This window comes from Tamandua tetradactyla, chromosome 1, assembly GCF_023851605.1.
Source record: "Tamandua tetradactyla isolate mTamTet1 chromosome 1, mTamTet1.pri, whole genome shotgun sequence".
Classification (NCBI taxonomy): domain Eukaryota; kingdom Metazoa; phylum Chordata; class Mammalia; order Pilosa; family Myrmecophagidae; genus Tamandua; species Tamandua tetradactyla.
In genome coordinates this window covers 63,282,770-63,302,799 of record NC_135327.1, presented here as the reverse complement: position 1 = coordinate 63,302,799, position 20,030 = coordinate 63,282,770, and the positions used below count along the sequence as shown (strand labels likewise).

General features: G+C 36.3%; 1 pseudogene; it reads left to right on the top strand.

Annotated features, from left to right (window-relative positions):
- Window positions 1–16,267: 16,267 nt before the first annotated feature.
- Window positions 16,268–18,618, top strand: LOC143680786 (N-alpha-acetyltransferase 50 pseudogene; annotated as a pseudogene).
- Window positions 18,619–20,030: the final 1,412 nt, after the last annotated feature.

The window sequence follows — 20,030 nt, the reverse complement described above, 5'->3', positions numbered from 1 at the left end:
CTTCTGTATTACTAGTAATGAGCAATCTGAGGAGGAAATCAAGAAAATAAAATCCATTTACAATGGAAACCAAGAGTATCAAATATTTAGGAGTAAATTTGATGAAAGAAATAAAAGATCAATACCCAGAAAGCTGCAAAATATTGCTAGATGAATCAAGAAAGACCCACATAAATGAAAGACAACCCACATTCAATTGGAAGGCTAGATGTTATTCACATGTCAGTTCTACCCAAAATGACTTGTGGATTCAACACAATATCAGTCAAAATGCCAACAACTGTACAGAAATAGGAAAAATAATCACCAAATTTATTTGTAAGTACAGAGTGCCCTGAAGAACTAAAAACATATTAAGAAAAATTATGTGGAAGGTCTCAACTACTTGACCTTAAAGCATTTTACAAAGCTATAGTGGTCAAAACAACATAGCAGTGACATAAAGATATACTGAATAATGGAATTGAATTTAGAGCTCAGAAATAGTCCTGCTCATCTTGAATCTTTTTTAAATAAAAAACTTTTTTATTAGATAAGTTGTGGGTTTCCAGAACAATCATGGACAAAATACAAGATTTCCATATATCACCCTATCAACACCACTTGTATTGGTATGGAAAATTTATTACAATTGATAACATTTTTTATAATTCTTTTTTTTGTAACTAGTTACATTTGCTACAATTGGTGAAAGATTATTAAGGTAGTACTATTAACTATTGTCCACAGTTTACAAAGTTTATTTTTTCCCTATACTTGACCTATAATATTATTTTTCATGCATTACCTTATTATTTATCTTCCCATACACTGGATAAAAGGAATCTCAGTCACAAGGTTTTAACAGTCACATGGTCACAACATAAAAGCTATATAGTTGACAAGGCAGCCAGATCAACTCAACTAGGACAGAAATGTCTCTTCAGTGAATGCTGCTTGAAGAACTAGATATCAATATCCAAAAGAATGAAAGAAGATCCATATTTCACACTTCGTATGAAAATTGACTCAAAATAGATTAAAGACCTAAACATTGGAGTTAAGACTATGAAGCTCCTAGAAGAAAATGTAGAGAAATATCTTTAAAATCTCATGGTAGTTTCCTAGATGTTACACCAAAAGTGCAAGCAATAAGCGAAGAAATAGATAAATGTGATCTCCTCAAAATTGAATGCTTTTGCATGTCAAGGACTTTTTCAGGAAGGTAAAAATGCAGCCTACTCAATGGGATAAAATATTCAGAAACTATATTGGGTAAGTGTTTAATATCCAAAATATAGAGAGATTTCCTACAACTCAGCAGCAAAAAGAGAACTCAATTTAAAAATGTGCAAAAGTTGCAATGACAAAGTTAAACCCCCCAAAGAACCTATTCTTTTGCTTATCTATGGCTTCTCTCTGTAAATCAAACTCTACAAATAAACTCATCATGTGGCCTTGTACTTGTGACATGGCTTCCAGTGTTTTAAATCTCGTTTGCAACATGGGTTATAACTGCCAAGTATTAGCCTGGGATGATGGGATGAGCATGTCCCTTACCAAAAGGAGGAAAAGAAATGAAGCAAAGTAAGGTTTTAATGGCTGAAATTTCAAATAGAGTCAAGAGGTCATTTTGTAGGTTACTCCCATGCAGGCGTCAGCCAGCTATTGTGTATTGCCATGGTATGCCAGACCCCTCAAAAAACAATATTCCTGAATAACAGAAGATTCTATACAAGTTTTATTTACTAAGTTTATTTTTTCAGAAACACAAAACTTCCAGGTTGTTCCTATTTCAAATAAGCCCTAAAACTCAGAGGTACCAGTCTCTTCAATAACATCAGCCAGGTGCATTCCCCTACCCCATAATGTTGACACTCCTTTACAGCATGGAAAAATTAGAAGGGTCATTGCCCAAGTATCCCTGAAGACTGAGAGAATTGTCACTTGAAATGGAGGTGTTGTAACTGAGAAATTAAGATTTAACATATGATTATTACTACTGAATCATTGTGTAGATATTTCTTTTTAGTTTATAGTGTACTAGGTAGCCAGATATGAATGCCTGAATTGTATTGTAATTCATATTATATTTTGAAATGTGCTGTATAACTACTTGCTAGCCTGTATTTGCAATTTATCACTTTTCTGCTTATATGTTTTATTTCATAGTAAGAAATGTTTAAGAAAATGGGCAAAAGACATGAGTAGAAACTTTTCCCAAGAGGAGATACAAATGGCTCAAAAGCATGAAAAAAAGTTCATTTTCACTAGTTAGTATGGAAATGCATATCAAAACTATAATAAGATACCATCTCATATCTACAGTGGCTTTTATAAAAAAATAAAACTATAAGTGCTGGAGAGGATATGAAGAAATAGGTACAATTATTCACTGTTGGTGGGAATGTAAAACTGTGTAGTTTGGAAGGCAGTTTGGCAGTTCCTCAGAAAACTAAGTATAAAATTGCCATATGATACAGCAATCCAATTACTTAATATATACTCATGAGAACTAAAGGTAGGGACACAGATATTTACACTCCAATGTTTATAGCAGCATTATTCATGAGTACCAATAAAAGGAACTAGCCCAAATTTCCATCAACTGATGAGTGGACAATCTGTGATATAAAAATACAATGGGATATTATGTAGCTGTAAGACAATAAAGTCATGATGTCTTAAACAACATGGATAAACCTTGCTGACTGTTGAATGATATGAGCTGGAAACAAAATAACAAATACTGTATAGTCTCACAATATTAACTAACTATAATCAGCAAACTCGGTGAGAGTTAAATGTGAGTGCATGGGTTAGGAGGTAGAAAGGGTGGAGATGGGGCAATTGAGCTTAAATAATATGATTTGTTTAATAAGGTTGTTTCTAAGTGTTTTGAAATGGGTAGGACAATATTGTGTGATGGTTCCACAAAAATTGTAAGTGTAATTAGCAAAGCTGAGTATGGTTGAAAGAGGAAGGCTAGTGTCATGCTTATATCACTAGAAGGAAACCTAGGCAATAAAAAACAGTTTGTATAATTTAGATCGAGAATGGATGATATTAGTGATTAATTATACAAATAGAAGAGAGGTTTTACATGAATGAGAACAAATATATGCCACTATTACAAGACATTTAAAATGTATATGATATAAATATAATTAATGCAAGATAAGGTCTATAGTTAATGGTAACTTTGTAATATTTGTTCCCTAATTGTAATTAAAGGCACTATACCAAAGCTAAATGTCAGTAAGATGACACAGGGAGGGATATAGGATTTTTATTCTTTTCAGGTGAAATGGAAATGTTCTCATTTACAAAGGAGCATTGATAGTATACTTAGGATAGAATTATGGTGTGTGAAGAAAAGTTTTAAAAGATAAACAGAAAACTGCAAGTGCTGGAGAGGATGTGGGAAAGGTATACCTATTAAGTTCTGGTGGGGAAGTAGAATTGTACAGCCCCTCTGGAGGGCAATGTGATGGTTCCACAAGAAGCTAGGTATAAGGTTGCCATATGATCCTGCAATCCCATTTTCTAGGTACATACTTGGAAAAACTGCAAGCAGGGATATGGAAAAATGTTTGCACACCAATGTTATGGTGGCATTATTCACAATTGCCAATGGAAGGAGGCAGCCCTAGGGTCCACCAATTGATGAGCAGAAGGATGAACTCTGGTGCATGCATATGATGGAATATTGTGCAGTTGCAGAAGGGAATGAAGTCATGAGACATGCAACAAGGTGAATGAATCTTCAGGACACTATGTTGAGAGTGAATAATCAAAATACGAAAGGGTCAATTATTTTATGTCCTCATTATGAATGAATTATAATGAGAAAACTCTGAGAATTAAATTCAGAGCTAGGTTATCAGGAGACTGAAAGTGGGCAGAGAGTTAACAATTGATTAGGGAGTACAGAATTTTCAATAAGATATATTGTAAATATGCAGAAATGGATAGAACAATATTGTGTGATGGTAGCACAATATTTTAAGTATAATTAACAAAGCAGAGTGTGGGTATACTTGAAAGCAGAAGGCTAGAGTCCAATATGTCACCAGAAAGAAAGTTACAGGATAAAAACTGGGACTGTATAACTTAATGAAACCAAGAGTGGACATTGACGGTGGTTAACTGTATAAATATAAGAGTTCTTACATAAATGAGAACACATGTACATCACTATTACAAGATATTAATAATTGGGTGTTATATGGAAAAATACAATTAATGTAAACTAAGGTCTGTACTTAACACAAACATTGTAATCTTTCATTAATTGTAACAAAGGCACTATACCAAAGCTTAATGTCAAAAATAGGTATATGTAAGGGGATTGGGATATTTTCCCTTTGGAAGAAATGAGAATGCCTTCCTGTTGATGGTGGTGGTGAATGCAAAACTGTGCGATTATGCCAACAGCCACTGATAGTACACTTAAGATGGATTCACATGAGTCAGTGGTTTAAAAAGCTATGAGAAAAAGAAAAAAAGATAAAAAGACAAAAAACAAAAAAATAAAAAGCTATGAGAAATATTTAAAGTGGCAGAGTACAGAATCAACATACATAAATCAAGGTGTTTCAATTTTCCATCAGTGAGCAATCCAAAAACGAAGTGAAGAAAACAAGCTCATTTGCCATAGCAACTAAAAGCACAAAATATTGAGGAATAAATTTAGACAAGGATATAAAGGATTTATGCATGAAAACTATAAAACATTGCTGAAAGAATTAAAATAAAACTAAATTGAAAGATAAACCATTATCAGGGGTTGGAAGAACTAATATCTTTAGGAAGGCAATTGTATCCAAAGCAATTTACAGTTTTACTGCAATTCTAATGAAAATGCCAATGGCCTTCTTTACAGAAATGGAAAAGTCAATCATCAACTCCTTATGAAAGTGCAAGTAGTTCCAAATAGAAAAAACTATGTTGTAAAAGAACAAACAGGACTCACAATTCCTGAATTCAAAACTTATTACAAACCTCCAGCAAACAAAACTGGTACTAGCACAAGAACAGAAATATAGACCAATGGAATAGAATTGAAGATGTCTTTTCCTGGTTAGCATTTGCCCTGTTACTGCAATCCTTTAACTGTGTTCTAGAACTTTGAGAAAGCTGTTTCTGCCAATTCCTGCTAGCTGTTCAAAGCTTCCATTGGGTTATACAGACATGGAGCATCTCATTATGTCATCTTGATTGGGGCAGGGCCTATGGTAAATTAATATTTGACAGGAGTACCAAGTCCACTCAGTAGTAAAGTACAGTCTCTTCAACAAGTGATACTGCAAAAATTTGATATACACAGGCAAGAGAATGAAAATTGACCCCTATCTCACACTATAAAACAAATTAACTCAGTATGGATCAAGATACTGAATATTTGAGCTACAATTATAAAACTCAATAAACATTTTCCCAAGTAAGGACCAATGAGTGTATGAAAAGATTTTCAACAGTCTTTTCCATTAGGGAAATGTAAAGCAAACTACAATTCACACCCAGTAGAATAACTATTATTACAAAGAAAATACAATAGAAAATAACAAATGTTGGGCAATGTGGAGAAATATGAACATTTAAGAGGAATGTAAAATAATGCAGTCACCAAGGAAAACAGTTTGCCATTCCCTCAAAAAGCTAAACAGAGATCTACCATATGATTCAGCACTCCTGCTTCTAGGTATATATCCAAAGGGATCTAAAGCTGGACTCAGACAGATTTTTGTACAGCAATGTTCAAAGTCAAAATGTGGAATAAACCCTATTGTCCATCAAGAAATGAATGAATAAAAAATTTGTGGTATATTCATACAGTGAAATATTATTCAGCCATAAAAATAATGAGGTTATATATGATACATGAAGGATTATCCTTGATGACATCATGTTGAATGAAAGAAGCCAGACACAAGGACTATATTGTATGATTTAGTTTATATGAAATAACTAGAATACATAAATAAATAGTTGCAGAAATTAAATTACAAGTAATCAGGGGTGGAAGTGAAGGGGAATAGGAAATTAATGCCTAATATGGCCAAATAGCATCTATTTAGGTGATAAATATTCTTAGTAATGTGGTGACAGTAGCACAATATCATGAATCATATATTTGAAAGTTGTTGAAATAGGAAATTTTATATTTTGTGTATGTTATGCACTTTTCCATAATAAATGAAAAAATGAATGCTTCTTAGAAGTAGCACTGCAATATCAAATAATAAAAAGATAAACAACTGTTTGAAGCAAAAATAACATTCTGAGGGAGACAGGGGCAAGATGGTGGCTTAGTGAGGTGTGGAATTTAGTTCATCCTCCAGAGCAGCTAGTAACTAGCCAGGAACAGTACAGAACAATGGCTGGGGCTACATCAGTGACTGGACACCCAGCATACACCAGTGTGGACAAGCTGGACTTGTTGAGATTCCACACAGAATTGTAAGTCCCCCAAGTCACAGAGGTCAGCACTCCTCCCCCATTGGTGTGGTAGGCTAGGTCCCTGAGGGGAAAGGGAACAGATTTTACTAGCCAAGGCTTAGCTCAACCAAGCTCCAATTGTGGAATTAATAAATTCTGACTAATGAAAATAGGCCCTCAGCACAGAGAAACCTGGAATAAGCACTAAAAGTACTAGGAGTCTTTGTCCCAACAGAGAGGGGGCAGGCTGATGGGAAAAAAAGAAAAAATAACTTGAAGCTTTTCGAGTCAGACAGAACAAAATACTGCAAAAGGGCTGGACCCAGGGTTCCAGGATATGGTGGAATAGAGGGTTCTGGGGAGATGGAAAAGGATAGGTCGAGATCACCCTACCTTCAAGGAACAGCTAGAGAAGGGATGGGAAGGCAACAGAAATGGTGATTCCAAGGTGTAAGTGACCTGGGAGGGTCTTTGTGCCAGTTTGAATTTGTGGTGGGCCCCAGAAAAGCCATGCCCTTTAGTTCTCACTCAATATTGCTTCTGGGAACTTTTTGATTGCTCCCATGGAGATGTGAGCCAACCAATTGTGGGTGGTAACTTTTGATTAGATGATTTCCATGGAGGTGTGTCTCCATCCATTCAAGGTGGAGTTGCTTACTGGAGTCCTTTAAGAGGGAACCATTTTTGACAAAGCTATAGAGCACATGCAGCCAGAGAACTTTGGAGGTGAAGAAACTCGGGGAGAGTTTCATGAATCAAGCCTGGAGACACAGCTAGCAGACATCACCACTTTCACCATGTGCCTTTCCAGTTGAGAGAGAAACCCTGAACTTCAACTGGCTTTCTTGAATGAAGGTAACCTCTTGTTTTTCCCAGACAGAGAGGGAATGGGCTGACAGGAAAAGTAAAAACTATCTGAAACTTTTTGAATCAGCACAAAATACTGCAAAAAGACTAGACCCAGGTTTCTGGGAAGATGCCAGAATAGAGAGTTCCAGGAAGAAGGAATAGGATAAGTCAAGTTCACCCTAGCTCCAAGGAATAGCTAGAGACATTTCTATAGACTTGCTTTAATTTAGACAATCTTATAGCCTTAGAACTGTAAACTTACAACTTAATAAATACCCCCTTTTAAAAGTCATTCCATTTCTAGTATATTGCATCCCAGCAGCTAGCAAACTAGAACAGATTTTGGTACCAGAGAAGTGGAGTGCTGCTGTGGTTTGCAAATACCAAACATGTTGGAACAGTTTTTTAAATGGATAAGGGGAAGATTCTGGTGGAGTTGTGAGAAGCTTGAAAGAGAAAGCCTGGAATGCTTTGAAGAGACTCTTGGTAGAAATGTGAATTCTAATGATACTTCTGATAAGGCCTTAGACAGAAATGAGGCACATATTATTGCAAACTGGAAGGAAGGTGATCCTTGCTTTAAAATGGCAGATAATCTGGTAAAATTGACTAGTGGTTTTGGCTGAAAGGCAGATTCTAAAAGCCATGAGCTAGCATATTTAGAAGAAGGGATTTCCAAATTAAATGTCAAAATTGCAACCTGGTTTCGCTTCATAAATTTTAGTAAAATACAATGGGAAAGAGATAAACTGAGAACTGAACTCTTGGGCACAAAGAAAACAGAAATTGATGTTCTGGGAAATTATGGGCTCCCAGGAAGTGAGACCCCAGAGAATGGTGCCTCACATTAACCTTTGGTCAAATATGTCAAGGATCAGCCATTTCAAAGAAAGCCAGGATTGGAAATGGAGTTATTCATAAAGGATTTGTGTAAACTCCTTTTGTCTGGTTGCCACAATCCTTGCTTACTACATAGCAAGCCAACAAGAGTGCTGTGGGACCTGTATAAGCAAAGCAACTGTCAGTCTAGACTAAGGGCTTAGAAAAGGGACAATGTGAAGATCAAATAGCTTCAGAGGCAGAATCATGGAGGCTGGGGTCTGAAGTCAGAAAACCTTGGACCAGGAGAGAAGGTACACCAAGCATGTGGAGAAGGTGTGTTTGTCCCAAAGGCAGAGGATGAGCCTTTCCACCTCATTGCAGTGGAAAAGTGGTGCTGCCTCAGGCTTTGGAGGGGTGGAGCACTTCCCTTGGATATCAGGTAGAGCCTGGCTGCCACCACATGAAGGGGTTGAGCATGTGCCCTGGAGATGGCAGAGAGACCAGGTGCAACCCCGATGCTTGAAGAGGGTGAAGCCAAGAAAAAGGTGGTCTCCCCAAGGTCCCCCAAGTTTGCATCTGAAAAGAGGTGTCCTGCCAAGTAGGCCCTTGGAAAACATGGGGTTGCCACTTTATAAAGCCCCAAAGATAAATGACTCTCAGACTCTCAGACTTTGAAATCTAATGGAGTTTGCCTTGCAAACTTGAAACTGCTTGAGTCTCATGATCCCTGTATTCCTTCCAATTTCTCCCTCTGGAAATGGGGGATACTTATCCTGTGACTGTCCTACCTTTGTATGTTTGTAGCAGATAACTTGTCCTGAGTTTTACAAATCCAGAGCCAAAGAATTTTGTCATAGGATTGACCATGCCTGTAACAGACTTTGATGAGATTTTGCACTGTTTCTGACTGATATTGCATTTGTATTGCTACTGAAATGGCTTAAAGTTTTCTGATATTGTGATGGAATGAATATATTTTGCATTTAGAAAGAACAAGTCTTTCTGGGGTCCAAAGAGTGGAATGTCCTGGTTTGAATCTGTGGTAGACCCCCAAATAACCATGTCCTTTAATACTCATTTAATATTGCTGGCTGGGAGTTTTTTTAATTTTTCCCATGGAGATGTGGCCCACCCAACTGTGAGTGATAACTTTTGATTAGCTGATTTCCATGGAGGTGTGTCTCCATGCATTCAAGGTGGAGGTGCTTACTGGAGTCCTTTAAGAGGGAACCATTTTAGAAAAAGCTTCAGAGTCCATACAGCCAGACACTTTTGGAGATGAAGAAGGAAAACACCCTCAGGAGAACTTCATGAGACAAGAAACCTGGAGAGACAACAAGCAGACATTAACATTTTCACCATATGCCTTTCCAGTTGAGAGAGAAAGCCTGAAATTCATTGGTCTTTCTTGAGTGAAGGTAACCTCTTATTGTTGCCTTAATTTGGACATTTGTATAACCTTGCTTTAATTTGGATATTTTCACAGGCTTAGAACTATAAACTTGTAACTTAATAAATTTCCCCTTTTAAGAACCATTTTATTTCAGACATATTGCATTCCAAGAGCTAGCAAACTAAAAAGGTCTTCTACATCACATAGGGAAGCCCTGGTTATAAAAGTTGAAGAATTGAGATGCAGAAAACCAGAGACCATCCAGTTGGTGCAAACAGCCTAACACACCCCTTTCCAAATGGAAGGCCAGAGTCTTCAGGAGTGAATTGATGGGAAAAGCAGGACTAGGAATGCTCTACCTCTGTGTCCCCAATGCCACACCCATCTCCTGCGCTCCAAGATCTTTCTGAGCTGCATCCCATATCCACAGTCCCTGCACTGCACCTCTACAATCCCACAACATGCACCCCATGCTCAAAGGCACCAGGGTGACATCCTAACCTGTGCCTATGCCTGTACTTTAATACATCAATGCACTGTTATGCCATTCCCCACATCCTGCTCCACATACATCCTGCAAATACAAATCTTTATATTCAAGGCAATCAACTTCCAAAGTAAACCAACTAAGATATTTATGTGCTGTGAAGACAACAGAAGATAACTAAGCATATCAAGATACAGACAGATACAGTCCAGCAAAATGGCGAAATTAAAACACCTGAGGAGACAAACACTTTGGAGTGAATAATCAAAGATGTTTATATAACTCTACTAAATACAATAAATGGGATGGCTAATGACATAAAGGAGATCAAGGAGACACAAGAAGTGCATAAAGAGGAATTTGAAAGAATAAGTAGGAAAATAGCAGATACCACAGAGATTAAAGATGATGTACACCAAATAAAAAATATACTCGAGACAACAGCAGATTTGAGGCAACAGAAGAAAGAATAAGTGAACTAGGGGACAGGACAACTGAGTTTGAAAACTCAAAACAGCAAATGGCAAAAAAAGATTGAAAAATTTAAATTGGATCTCAGAGAAATGATGGACAAAACAAAACATAAATATATAAGAATCATTGGAGTCCCAGATGGAGAAGAGAAGAGTAAAGGTCTAGGAAGATTAGTTGAGGATATAATGGGGGGAAACTTCCCAACCATTATAAAGGACATAAATATGTAAACAAAGAAGCACAATGAACTCCACATAGGCCTTCCCTGAGACACATACTAATCAGTTTGTCAAAGGTTGAAGAGAAGAAGAAAATCTTTAAATCAGCGAGAGAAAAATAATCTTCTACATACAAGGGTAACCGCATAAGACTGAGTTCAAATACTCAATTGGCACTATGGGGTCAAGAAGGATATATTTAAGATCCTGAAAGAGAAAGACTTCCAACCAAGAATTCTGTAATCAGAATACTTTTCAAAAGTGAGGGAGAGACTAAAATTTTCACAGACAAACAAATATTGAAAGAATTGTCGACAAGAGACTGGCCCTACAAGAAATACTAAAGGGAGTTCTGCAGGTTAAAAAAAAAAAGGAAAAGGAGGTCTAGAGGAGAGCACAGAATTGAAGAGTACCAGTAAGGGTAACTTAAAGGATAAAAAGAGATAGAGGAAAAGCAAGATATAGATCTGAAAAACAAATTCCAAAGGATAAGATGATGGATTCAAGAAAGGCTGTTTCAGTAATAACTTTGAATGTTAATGGACTAAACTTACCAGTTAAAGGATACAGATTGGCAGAATGGATTAAGAAATATGATCCAGATGTATGTTGCTTACAAGAGACTCATCTTAGACACAAGGACACAAGTAGATTAAAAGCAAAAGGATGGAGAAAGATGTTCTGCACAAATTGTAACCAAAAGAAAGCAGGAGTAGCTATACTAATATTAGACAAAATGGACTTTATATGTAAAGACATCATAAGAGACAAAGGAGGACACTGTATATTAATAAAGGAGGCAATTCACCAAAAAGAAATAACAATCAACATTTACAAAACCGAAGGGAGTGATAGACGTTTCAACAATAAAAGTAGGAGACTTCAATACACCACTCTTCTCTATAGATAGAAAAACCAGACAAGGATCAACAAAGAAATAGAAAATTTAAGCACTTTAATAAATGAATTAGACCTAACAGACTTATGTAGGTCATTGCACCCCTAAACACCAGGATATATGTTCTTCTCTAGTGCCCATGGAACATTCTGCAGGATAGATCATATGCTGGGACACAAAACAAGTATTTATAAATTAAAAACATCAAAATTATACAAAGTATCTTCTCTGCTCACAATGGAATGAAGATGGCTATCAATAACTACCAAAGAATGAGAACTTTCACAAATATATGCAGAATGGATAACACAATCTTAAACAACCAGTGGGCCAAAAAAGAAATAGTTAGGGAAGACAGTAGCTATCTGGAGGCAAATGAAAATGAAAATAAAACATATCAGAAGTTATGGGATGCAGCAAAGGCTGTGCTGAGTGGGAAATTTATTGTCCTAAGTGCTATATTAAAGAAAAAAGAAATAGCAGAAATCAAGGACTTAACTGCTTATCTGGTGGAACTTGAGAAAGAACATCAAACTAACCCCTAAGAAAATGGAAAAGAAACAGCAAAGATTAAGTCAGAGTTAAATGAATGGGAGAACAAAGAAACAATAGAAAGAATCAGTAAAGCCAAAAGTTGGTTCTTTGAAAAAATCAATAGAATTGATGGGCCACTAGCAAGACTGACAGAAAGAAAGAGAAGTTGCAAATAAACAAAATCAGAAATGAGAGGGGTTCATTACCACAGATCCTGAGAAATAAAAGAAATCATAAAATGATACTATGAACAACCATATGCCAAAAAACTAGACAATGTAGATGAAATTGACAAATTCGTGGAAACACACAAACCAGCAACACTGACTCAAGAAATAACAGAAGATCTGAACAAATGAATCACAAGCAGAGGTTCAATCAGTCATCAAAAATCTCACTACAAAAAAAGCCCAGGGCCAGATGGCTTCATAGGGGAATTTTATCAAACATTCCAAAAGAACTAAAACCAATCCTGCTCAAACTTTTCCAAAAAATTGAGGAAAAAGGAATATTACCTAACTTATTTTATGAAGCTAACATCACTTCAATACCAAGACCAGATAAAGATGCTACAAGAAAGAAAAACTACAGACCAATCTCCCCAATGAATATAGATGCCAAAATTCTCAAGAAAAGACTAGCAAATATAATCCAACGGCACATTAAAAGAATTATACACCACGACCCAGTGGGTTTATACCAGGAATGCAAGGGCAGTTCAACACTAGAAAATCAATACAGCACATTAACAAATCAGAAAGGGAAAAATCCCATGATAATATTGATTGATGCTGAAAAAACATTCAACAAAATTCAACATTCTTTTGTGATAAAAACACTTTAAGAGACAGGAATCAAAGGTAACTTCCTCCACATGCTAAGGCGCATATATGAAAAAGCCATAGTTAACATCAAACTCAATGGAAAGAGACTGAAAGCCCTTCCCTTAAGATTGTGAATGAGATAAGGATGCCCTCTGTCACCACTATTATTCAACATTGTACTAGAAGTTCTAGCTAGAGCAATCAGACAGGACAAATAAATAAAAAGCATTCAAATTGGAAAGGAAGATGTAAAAATTTTCATTATTTGCAGATGACATGATACTACACTTAAAAAACCCTGAGAAATCTACAACAAAGTTATTTGAGATAATAAATTCAGCAAGGTGGTGGGAAAATTAACGTGCAAAAATCAATAATGTTCCTATATACAAGCAATGACCAAACTGAGGAGTAAGTTAAGGAAAAAATTCCATTCAATATGGCAGCTAAAATAATCAAGTACCTAGGAGTGAACTTAATTAGGGATGTAAAGGGCTTGTACACAGAAAACTACATAACATTGCTAAAAGACATCAAAGAAGATCTAAATGGGTGAAAAGGCATTCCTTGCTCATGGGTAGATAGGTTAAATATAGTTAAGCTGTCAATTCTACCCAAATTGATCAACAAATTCAACACAGTACCAATCAAAATTCCAACAATTTACTTTGAAGACTTGGAAAAGCTAGTTACCAAATTCATCTGGAAGGAAAAGAGACCACAAATAGCTAAAAGCATTCTAAAAAAAACTACATGGGAGGATTAACACTTTCTGATTTTAAAATTTTTTATAAAGCCACAGTGGTCAAAACAGCATGGTACTGGCAAAAAGATAGAGATATTGACCAATGGAATTGAATTGAGAATGCATAAATAGACCACCAAATCTATGGTCAACTGATTTTTGACAAGGTTCCCAAATCCACTGAACTGGGGCAAAATAGTCTTTTCAATAAATGGACATGGAAAACTGGATATCAATATCCAAAAGAATGAAAGAGGACCCTTACCTCACACTCTATACAAAAATTAACTCAAAGTGGATCAAACACCTAAATATTAGAACTAATATCATAAAGCTTCTAGGAGAAAATGTAGGGAAATATCTTCAAGACCTAGTAATAATGATAGCTTATAAACTTTACACCAAAGCAGAATCAACAAAAAAAAAAGTAGATAAGTGGAAACTCTCAGAATCAAATACTTTTGTACCTCAAGAGACTTTGTCAAAAAAGGTGAAAAGCCAGCCAACTCCATGGGAGAAAATATTTGGAAATCACATATCAGGCAAAGGTTTGATATCCCGCGTACATAAAAAAATCATACAACAGCCAGTGATTCCTTTAAAAAGATCACTTCCTGTTCAAAATTCTCAAATGTCTTCCCTTCTCACTCAGAATAAAATCCAAACACCTACTTTAGCTGATAGGCCTTACAGAGTCTGATCTCTGGCTATGTCTCCAGTCACTCTCCTCTTCCCTTTCACTGCTCTAGCCACACTGGCCTCCTGTGTGCTGATCCTTGCAAATGCTAAGCACCCTCCCTGCTTCAGGGTCCCTGCAGTTGATGTTTCCTCTCCCAGAAACACTTGTCCACAGATATTCACATGGCTTCCCCCTTACTTTCCTCAGGACTCTGCTCAAGTGTCACCTTCTTAGTAAAAGCCTTTTCCGTGAATGACTCATTTAAAACAGTGCCCACTTTCCATTCCCTCATCCTGCTCTACTATTCTTCATGACACCCACCAACACACTGCATGTTAATTTGTTAATTGACTAATCAACTGATTGTGTATCTGTCCTTCAGTAGGATTTAAGGTCCAGAGAGGCAGGAACTTTTTCTTGGTACACAATAGGTAATCAATATATATTTGTTAAATGAATGGATGAATGAAATGCATGGATGAACGAGTAAGATTTCAGACTCTGTTGTTCCTATTACCTTTTAGGCATAAACAATTCTTCATATCCTGACCTCTGCTTGTACTTATCTTGGCCAACTGTTTGACCATTGATCATTACTATCTTGTGAATTTTTTAATGGTACTATTTTGAATTATTACAGTTTATCTTTTATTAAAAAATAGCATTCTGAAGTAATTTAAAGTAGAAATCAAAACAAAATAAAATTGTTTAAAATAAAATAATGTACAACAGAAGTAATTTAGTTTAGAGCTAAAGTATATAATGACATTTGCACAAAGACTAGGAATGGGGAATGCATGAATACTGTCACAATTTTCCTGTGTTTAAAATCTACAAAGGTAGTGTGTGATGAATTAAGGAAATACATTTTAAATCCTAAACTAAAAAATTAAATGGAAAGAATTTCACCTGTAAATTCAATAAAAGAAATATAATGGAATAAATAAAATACTCAGTGCAAAGGTAGGCAGGAAACAAAGAAACTGTTGGCAAACAGAATAGAAAACAGAAAGCAAAATAGTACACAGAAACCCAATTAACATGAATAATAATGTTAAATGTTTAATAGTGGAAAAATTATAAGATATAATTATAATTAAGAGAAGAGGTTATATGATTGGGTAATGGGGCAGATTTTCTTCTGTAGAGAAGGTGAGCATTATGGAACACATTTTGATGTAGCAATGTCAGTGGAAGAGAATGTGTGGAGAACTTATATGTGCTCTTCCATACTTTGTTCCAGAAGCAATACACCTAAGGTTTAGGTTAGGTTCATTTTTTAGAATTGGGGTATCCAATTACTCCAGTACAATTTATTGAAAAGTCTATCCTTCCTCCATTGAATTGCTTTTGCTCATTTCTCAAAAATCAATTGAGATATATACATTTATTTCTGGGTTTCCAATCTACTCCATTGATCCAGGTATTTTTCTTTTTGCAATAACACACTATCATGATTACTGTAGGTATGTGCTAAGACTTCATAAAGAGTAGAGTGATTCCTCCATCATTAGTCTTTTAAGACTTTGCTATATTGAGTTTCACAATTCATGAAGACTTCGTTTCTCCATTTGAGTATTCTATGATTTCTTTCATCAGCATTTTGCCCTTTATCAGACAAGTCCAAAACGTTTTATTTCATTTATTCTTATGTCTTGATTTGGGGGTGTTTCCAGAAGAATCATTCATAAAATACAGGATTCCCACACACATCCCCCCACCAACATCTTGCATTTAGTGTGCAATATTTGTTATCTCTGATGATGCTAGAGTTCTGGAATATGTTGAATTGAAATCCAAAGAACAGAAAGAGAGCAAAGTCAACTGATTCAGTTTGTCAATGCTGTCAGAATACAATACACCAGAAATGGATTGGCTTTTACAAAGGGGATTTATTAGGTTATAAATGTACAGTTCTAAGACCATGAAAATGTCCAAATTAACTCAGACAAAGAAAGCAACCTTGACTTTGAAGGAAAGGCCACCAGCATCTGGAACACCTCTTTCAGCTCTGAAGGCATGTGACAATGTCTGCTGAGTTCTGGTTTCTGACTTCAAAAATGGCTTTTGCAGCTCCTATGGGTCCTACTTGCCTCTCCCAGGGGCAAACTTTGTATTACATCTCTTAGCATCTCTTGGCTGCCTCTTTGAGTTTTTCTTTGCATCTCCAAATGTCTAAATCTCTCCAGAATGTCTCCTCTCTTAAGACACTCCAGTAATTGCATTATGACTCACCTTGAAATGGCTGGGTCATGTTTCCATGGAAACAATCTGATCAAAGTTCCCACCCACAGTAGCTCTGCCCTCACAAGATTGGATTAACAGAACATGGTTTTGCTGGGGTACATAACAATCTCAAACCAGCACACCAACCAATAAGAAAACCCTAGGTAAAAGAGAGAAAATGACCTACAGAATAAACTAACCAAGGAGATCAGATAATTAGACAGGGAAAATCATGAGTCATTTTAAGAAGCATAAAGATATGACCCAGTCAATGGAAGATAGGAGTTGAATGAAATACAGGAGTTGAAATGACTAATTAAATGTGTTCCAACAAATCTTCTAAATCAATTTAATGAACTGAGGGAAAATGTGACAGAGATGAAGGACATAAAGAAGACACTGTGTGACCATAGAAAAGAACTTGAAAGCTTACAAAAACAAATGCCAGAACTTATGGGAATGAAAGGCATGATAGAAGAGAGAAAAAACAGAATGGAAACATGCAACAGCAGATTTTAAGAGACAGAAGAAAGGATTAGTGAACTAGAGGACAAGAAATATGAAATTCTACGCACAAAAGAATAGATAGGTAAAAGAATGGAAAACTATGAATAGGTTCTCAGGGAATTTAATGACAGCATGAAGTGATTGAACATACACGTTATTGGTGTCCCAGTAGAAGAAGAGAAGGGAAAGGGGGCAGAAAGAATAATGGAGGAAATAATCATTGAAAATTTCCCAACTCTTATGAAAGATGCACATTTACAGATCCAAAATGTAAGGCTTTCCCAAACAGAATAGATCCAAATACACCTACTCCAAAACACTTACTAATAAGATTGTCAAATGTCAAAGACAAAGAGAATTCTGAAAGCAGCAGGAGAAAAATGTTCCATCACATACAAGGGAAGCTGATAAGACTCTCAGCAGTAACTGTGGAGGTGAGAAGGCAGTAGTGTGATATATTTAAGATCCTGAAACAGTAAAACTGACAACCAAGAATTATATATCTGATGAAACTTTCCTTCAAAAATAAGGATAAGTTTAGAATATGTTCAGAAAAACATCCACTGAGAGGTTTTTTGAACAAGAGACAAGAAATACTAATTGGGGCACTGCAGACAGATAGGAAAAGACAGGAAAGGGAGGTTTGGAGAAAAGGGGTAGAGGTGTAGATTTTTAGCAGGGTAAAATGAGAGCAAAAGGTAAGATGTGACATAAAAGAAAATCTGAAAGACAAAATGGTAGAAAGAAGTACCACCTTTATAGTAAATACACTACATGTTAATGGATTAAACTGCTCAATCAAAAGACATAGACTGGGAGGCCAAATGCCCCATGTGCACATGGGGAGAAGCTTGCAGTACCAACACAGCATGGAAGACATCTCTGCCCCCTCTTAAGGCATAGGGCCATGCTCAACTCCTGCCCTGGGAGAGGAGACTGGTTTGCGGGGTTGAGTGGCCCAAGTTGAGAGCATGAAGAGCTCAGGGCAGCAGCTATGACAATGTTGGTGTCAGTGGTAATTATGGCCTCAGCAGGCAAAGAAGAAAGGCCAGATTGAGCTGGGATATGAGACACCACACAATATTAAACAGTCGAAGAGATTAAACTAAGTTATCTTTCCAGTCAGTCACAATGACAAGTTGTTCAAGGATATTTTGGAGGTTGAAGAGCTAGCAAAACTTGCAATATCAATGATATTGCAGTAGGCACAGTATGCTGTAGGGTGGATCATTCACAGAATCAAAAGAGACTTTGCAATATGACACTAAGATATCTGGCACCTTACTGAAGTCTAGAAAATAGGAATGAAAATGTAAAATCATGTCTTAAACATCTGTTAAAAAGATGGCACTTTTAACATCTGTCTACATGTTCAGATCAACAATGAGTTGGCAATTGACTTCTACAGGAAGTTTGGCTTTGAGATTATTGACATAGAAGAACTATTATAAGAGGATAGAACCCACAGATGCTCATGTGCTATAGAAAAACCCCAAAGTCCCTTCTGGCCAGAATGCAGATGTGCAAAAAACAGATAACTGAGTAAATTAAAAATGAACTTTTTTGCATTTGCTTGTTGCCAAATAAAAGAGAGGCCCATTGATTTTCTCCTTTCTTTTTAAGCTTCCTTCCTCCCTATTCTTGTTTATTTCCCCATTTTCTATCTTTCCTTCCTTTTTCTCTAAAAGTCTTAATACTTTCAAGGACTTTAAACATTAGTCATATTTGGTGATTGTTTCTGTTTTCTAACTTTAGTGAGGTTTTATTGAAGGAAGGAGCAGGTATAAGTATGTTTAGTTTCACAGTTAAGATACATGGTCCCAAAGATTTGGATATCAAATGATTTCAAAATTTTTAGCTATTTTTTTAAAATGTTCTGCTTTCACATTGAAGGGCAGAGTCTACAAAATATTGTATATTCAAAAGACAAAATGAAGAAGCAGCAATATCTTGTTCTCTAATTCATAGACAAGTTAATGTGTTTACGAAACTTTGGGGTTTTTTTAAGGTTATATGTGGAAGACTAGCCCCCAAATATTGCCTTCACTCAGCCTTTAATCCTTGCAAGCACTGTCTCAGGAGCTGGATAATTATTATCCTTGTAAAAACTACTCAAGTTTTTGTTGTTGTTTCTTTATGAAGTTTTTCCTCTCTTCATTGTTGGTGGTTGAGATGGATGGACAGTTTGGTTCGGTAGTGTTTATACTTCAGTCTCACTGTAGTAGTTAGATTCAGTTGTCAATCTGGTCTAATGAAGGTGCCAAGTTATATGACTGTGGACATGAGCCAATGGCATGTGAACCTCATCTGTTGCTGATTACATCTGCAGTTGGCTAGGAGGCATGCCTGCAGCAATGAATGATGTTTGACTTAATTTGCTGGTGCTTAAATGAGAGACTCAATGTAGCACAGCCCAAGCAGCTCAGCATACCTCATCTCAGCACTCACAGCTCAGCCCAAGCCTTTGGAGATGCAGAAAGAAATCATCCTGGGGAAAGATGTTGGAACCCAGAGTCCTGGAGAGAAGGCCAGCAGAGATCCTCCTCTACCTTCCCACATGAGAAAGAAATTCAGTTGAAAGCTAGCTGCCTTTCTCCTGAAGAACTAATGAAATAAACCCCCTTTTATTAAAAGCCAATCCGTAATCCATCTCTGGTGTATTGCATTCTGGCAGCTAGTAAACTAGAACACTAATTATTTGAGTTAAACTGATTTTTGCTAATGAGTGGGCTGGTTGTTAGTAGGTTTATTTTTCCTGCTGTTGATTTTTACTAGTGGCAGTAACTCTTAGAATGTGGGCTGGTGAAATTAATTTATTTTAATATCCCAGCTAGAGATGTAGCCTTTAACTGACTTAAAGAGGTCAGTTATGGTTTACCTTTTTCCATTCTGTCCTTTCTCTTCAGTGAACTCCAACAGTAGTTTTAGTCAGCATTGTAAAAAATGGAGTTTAT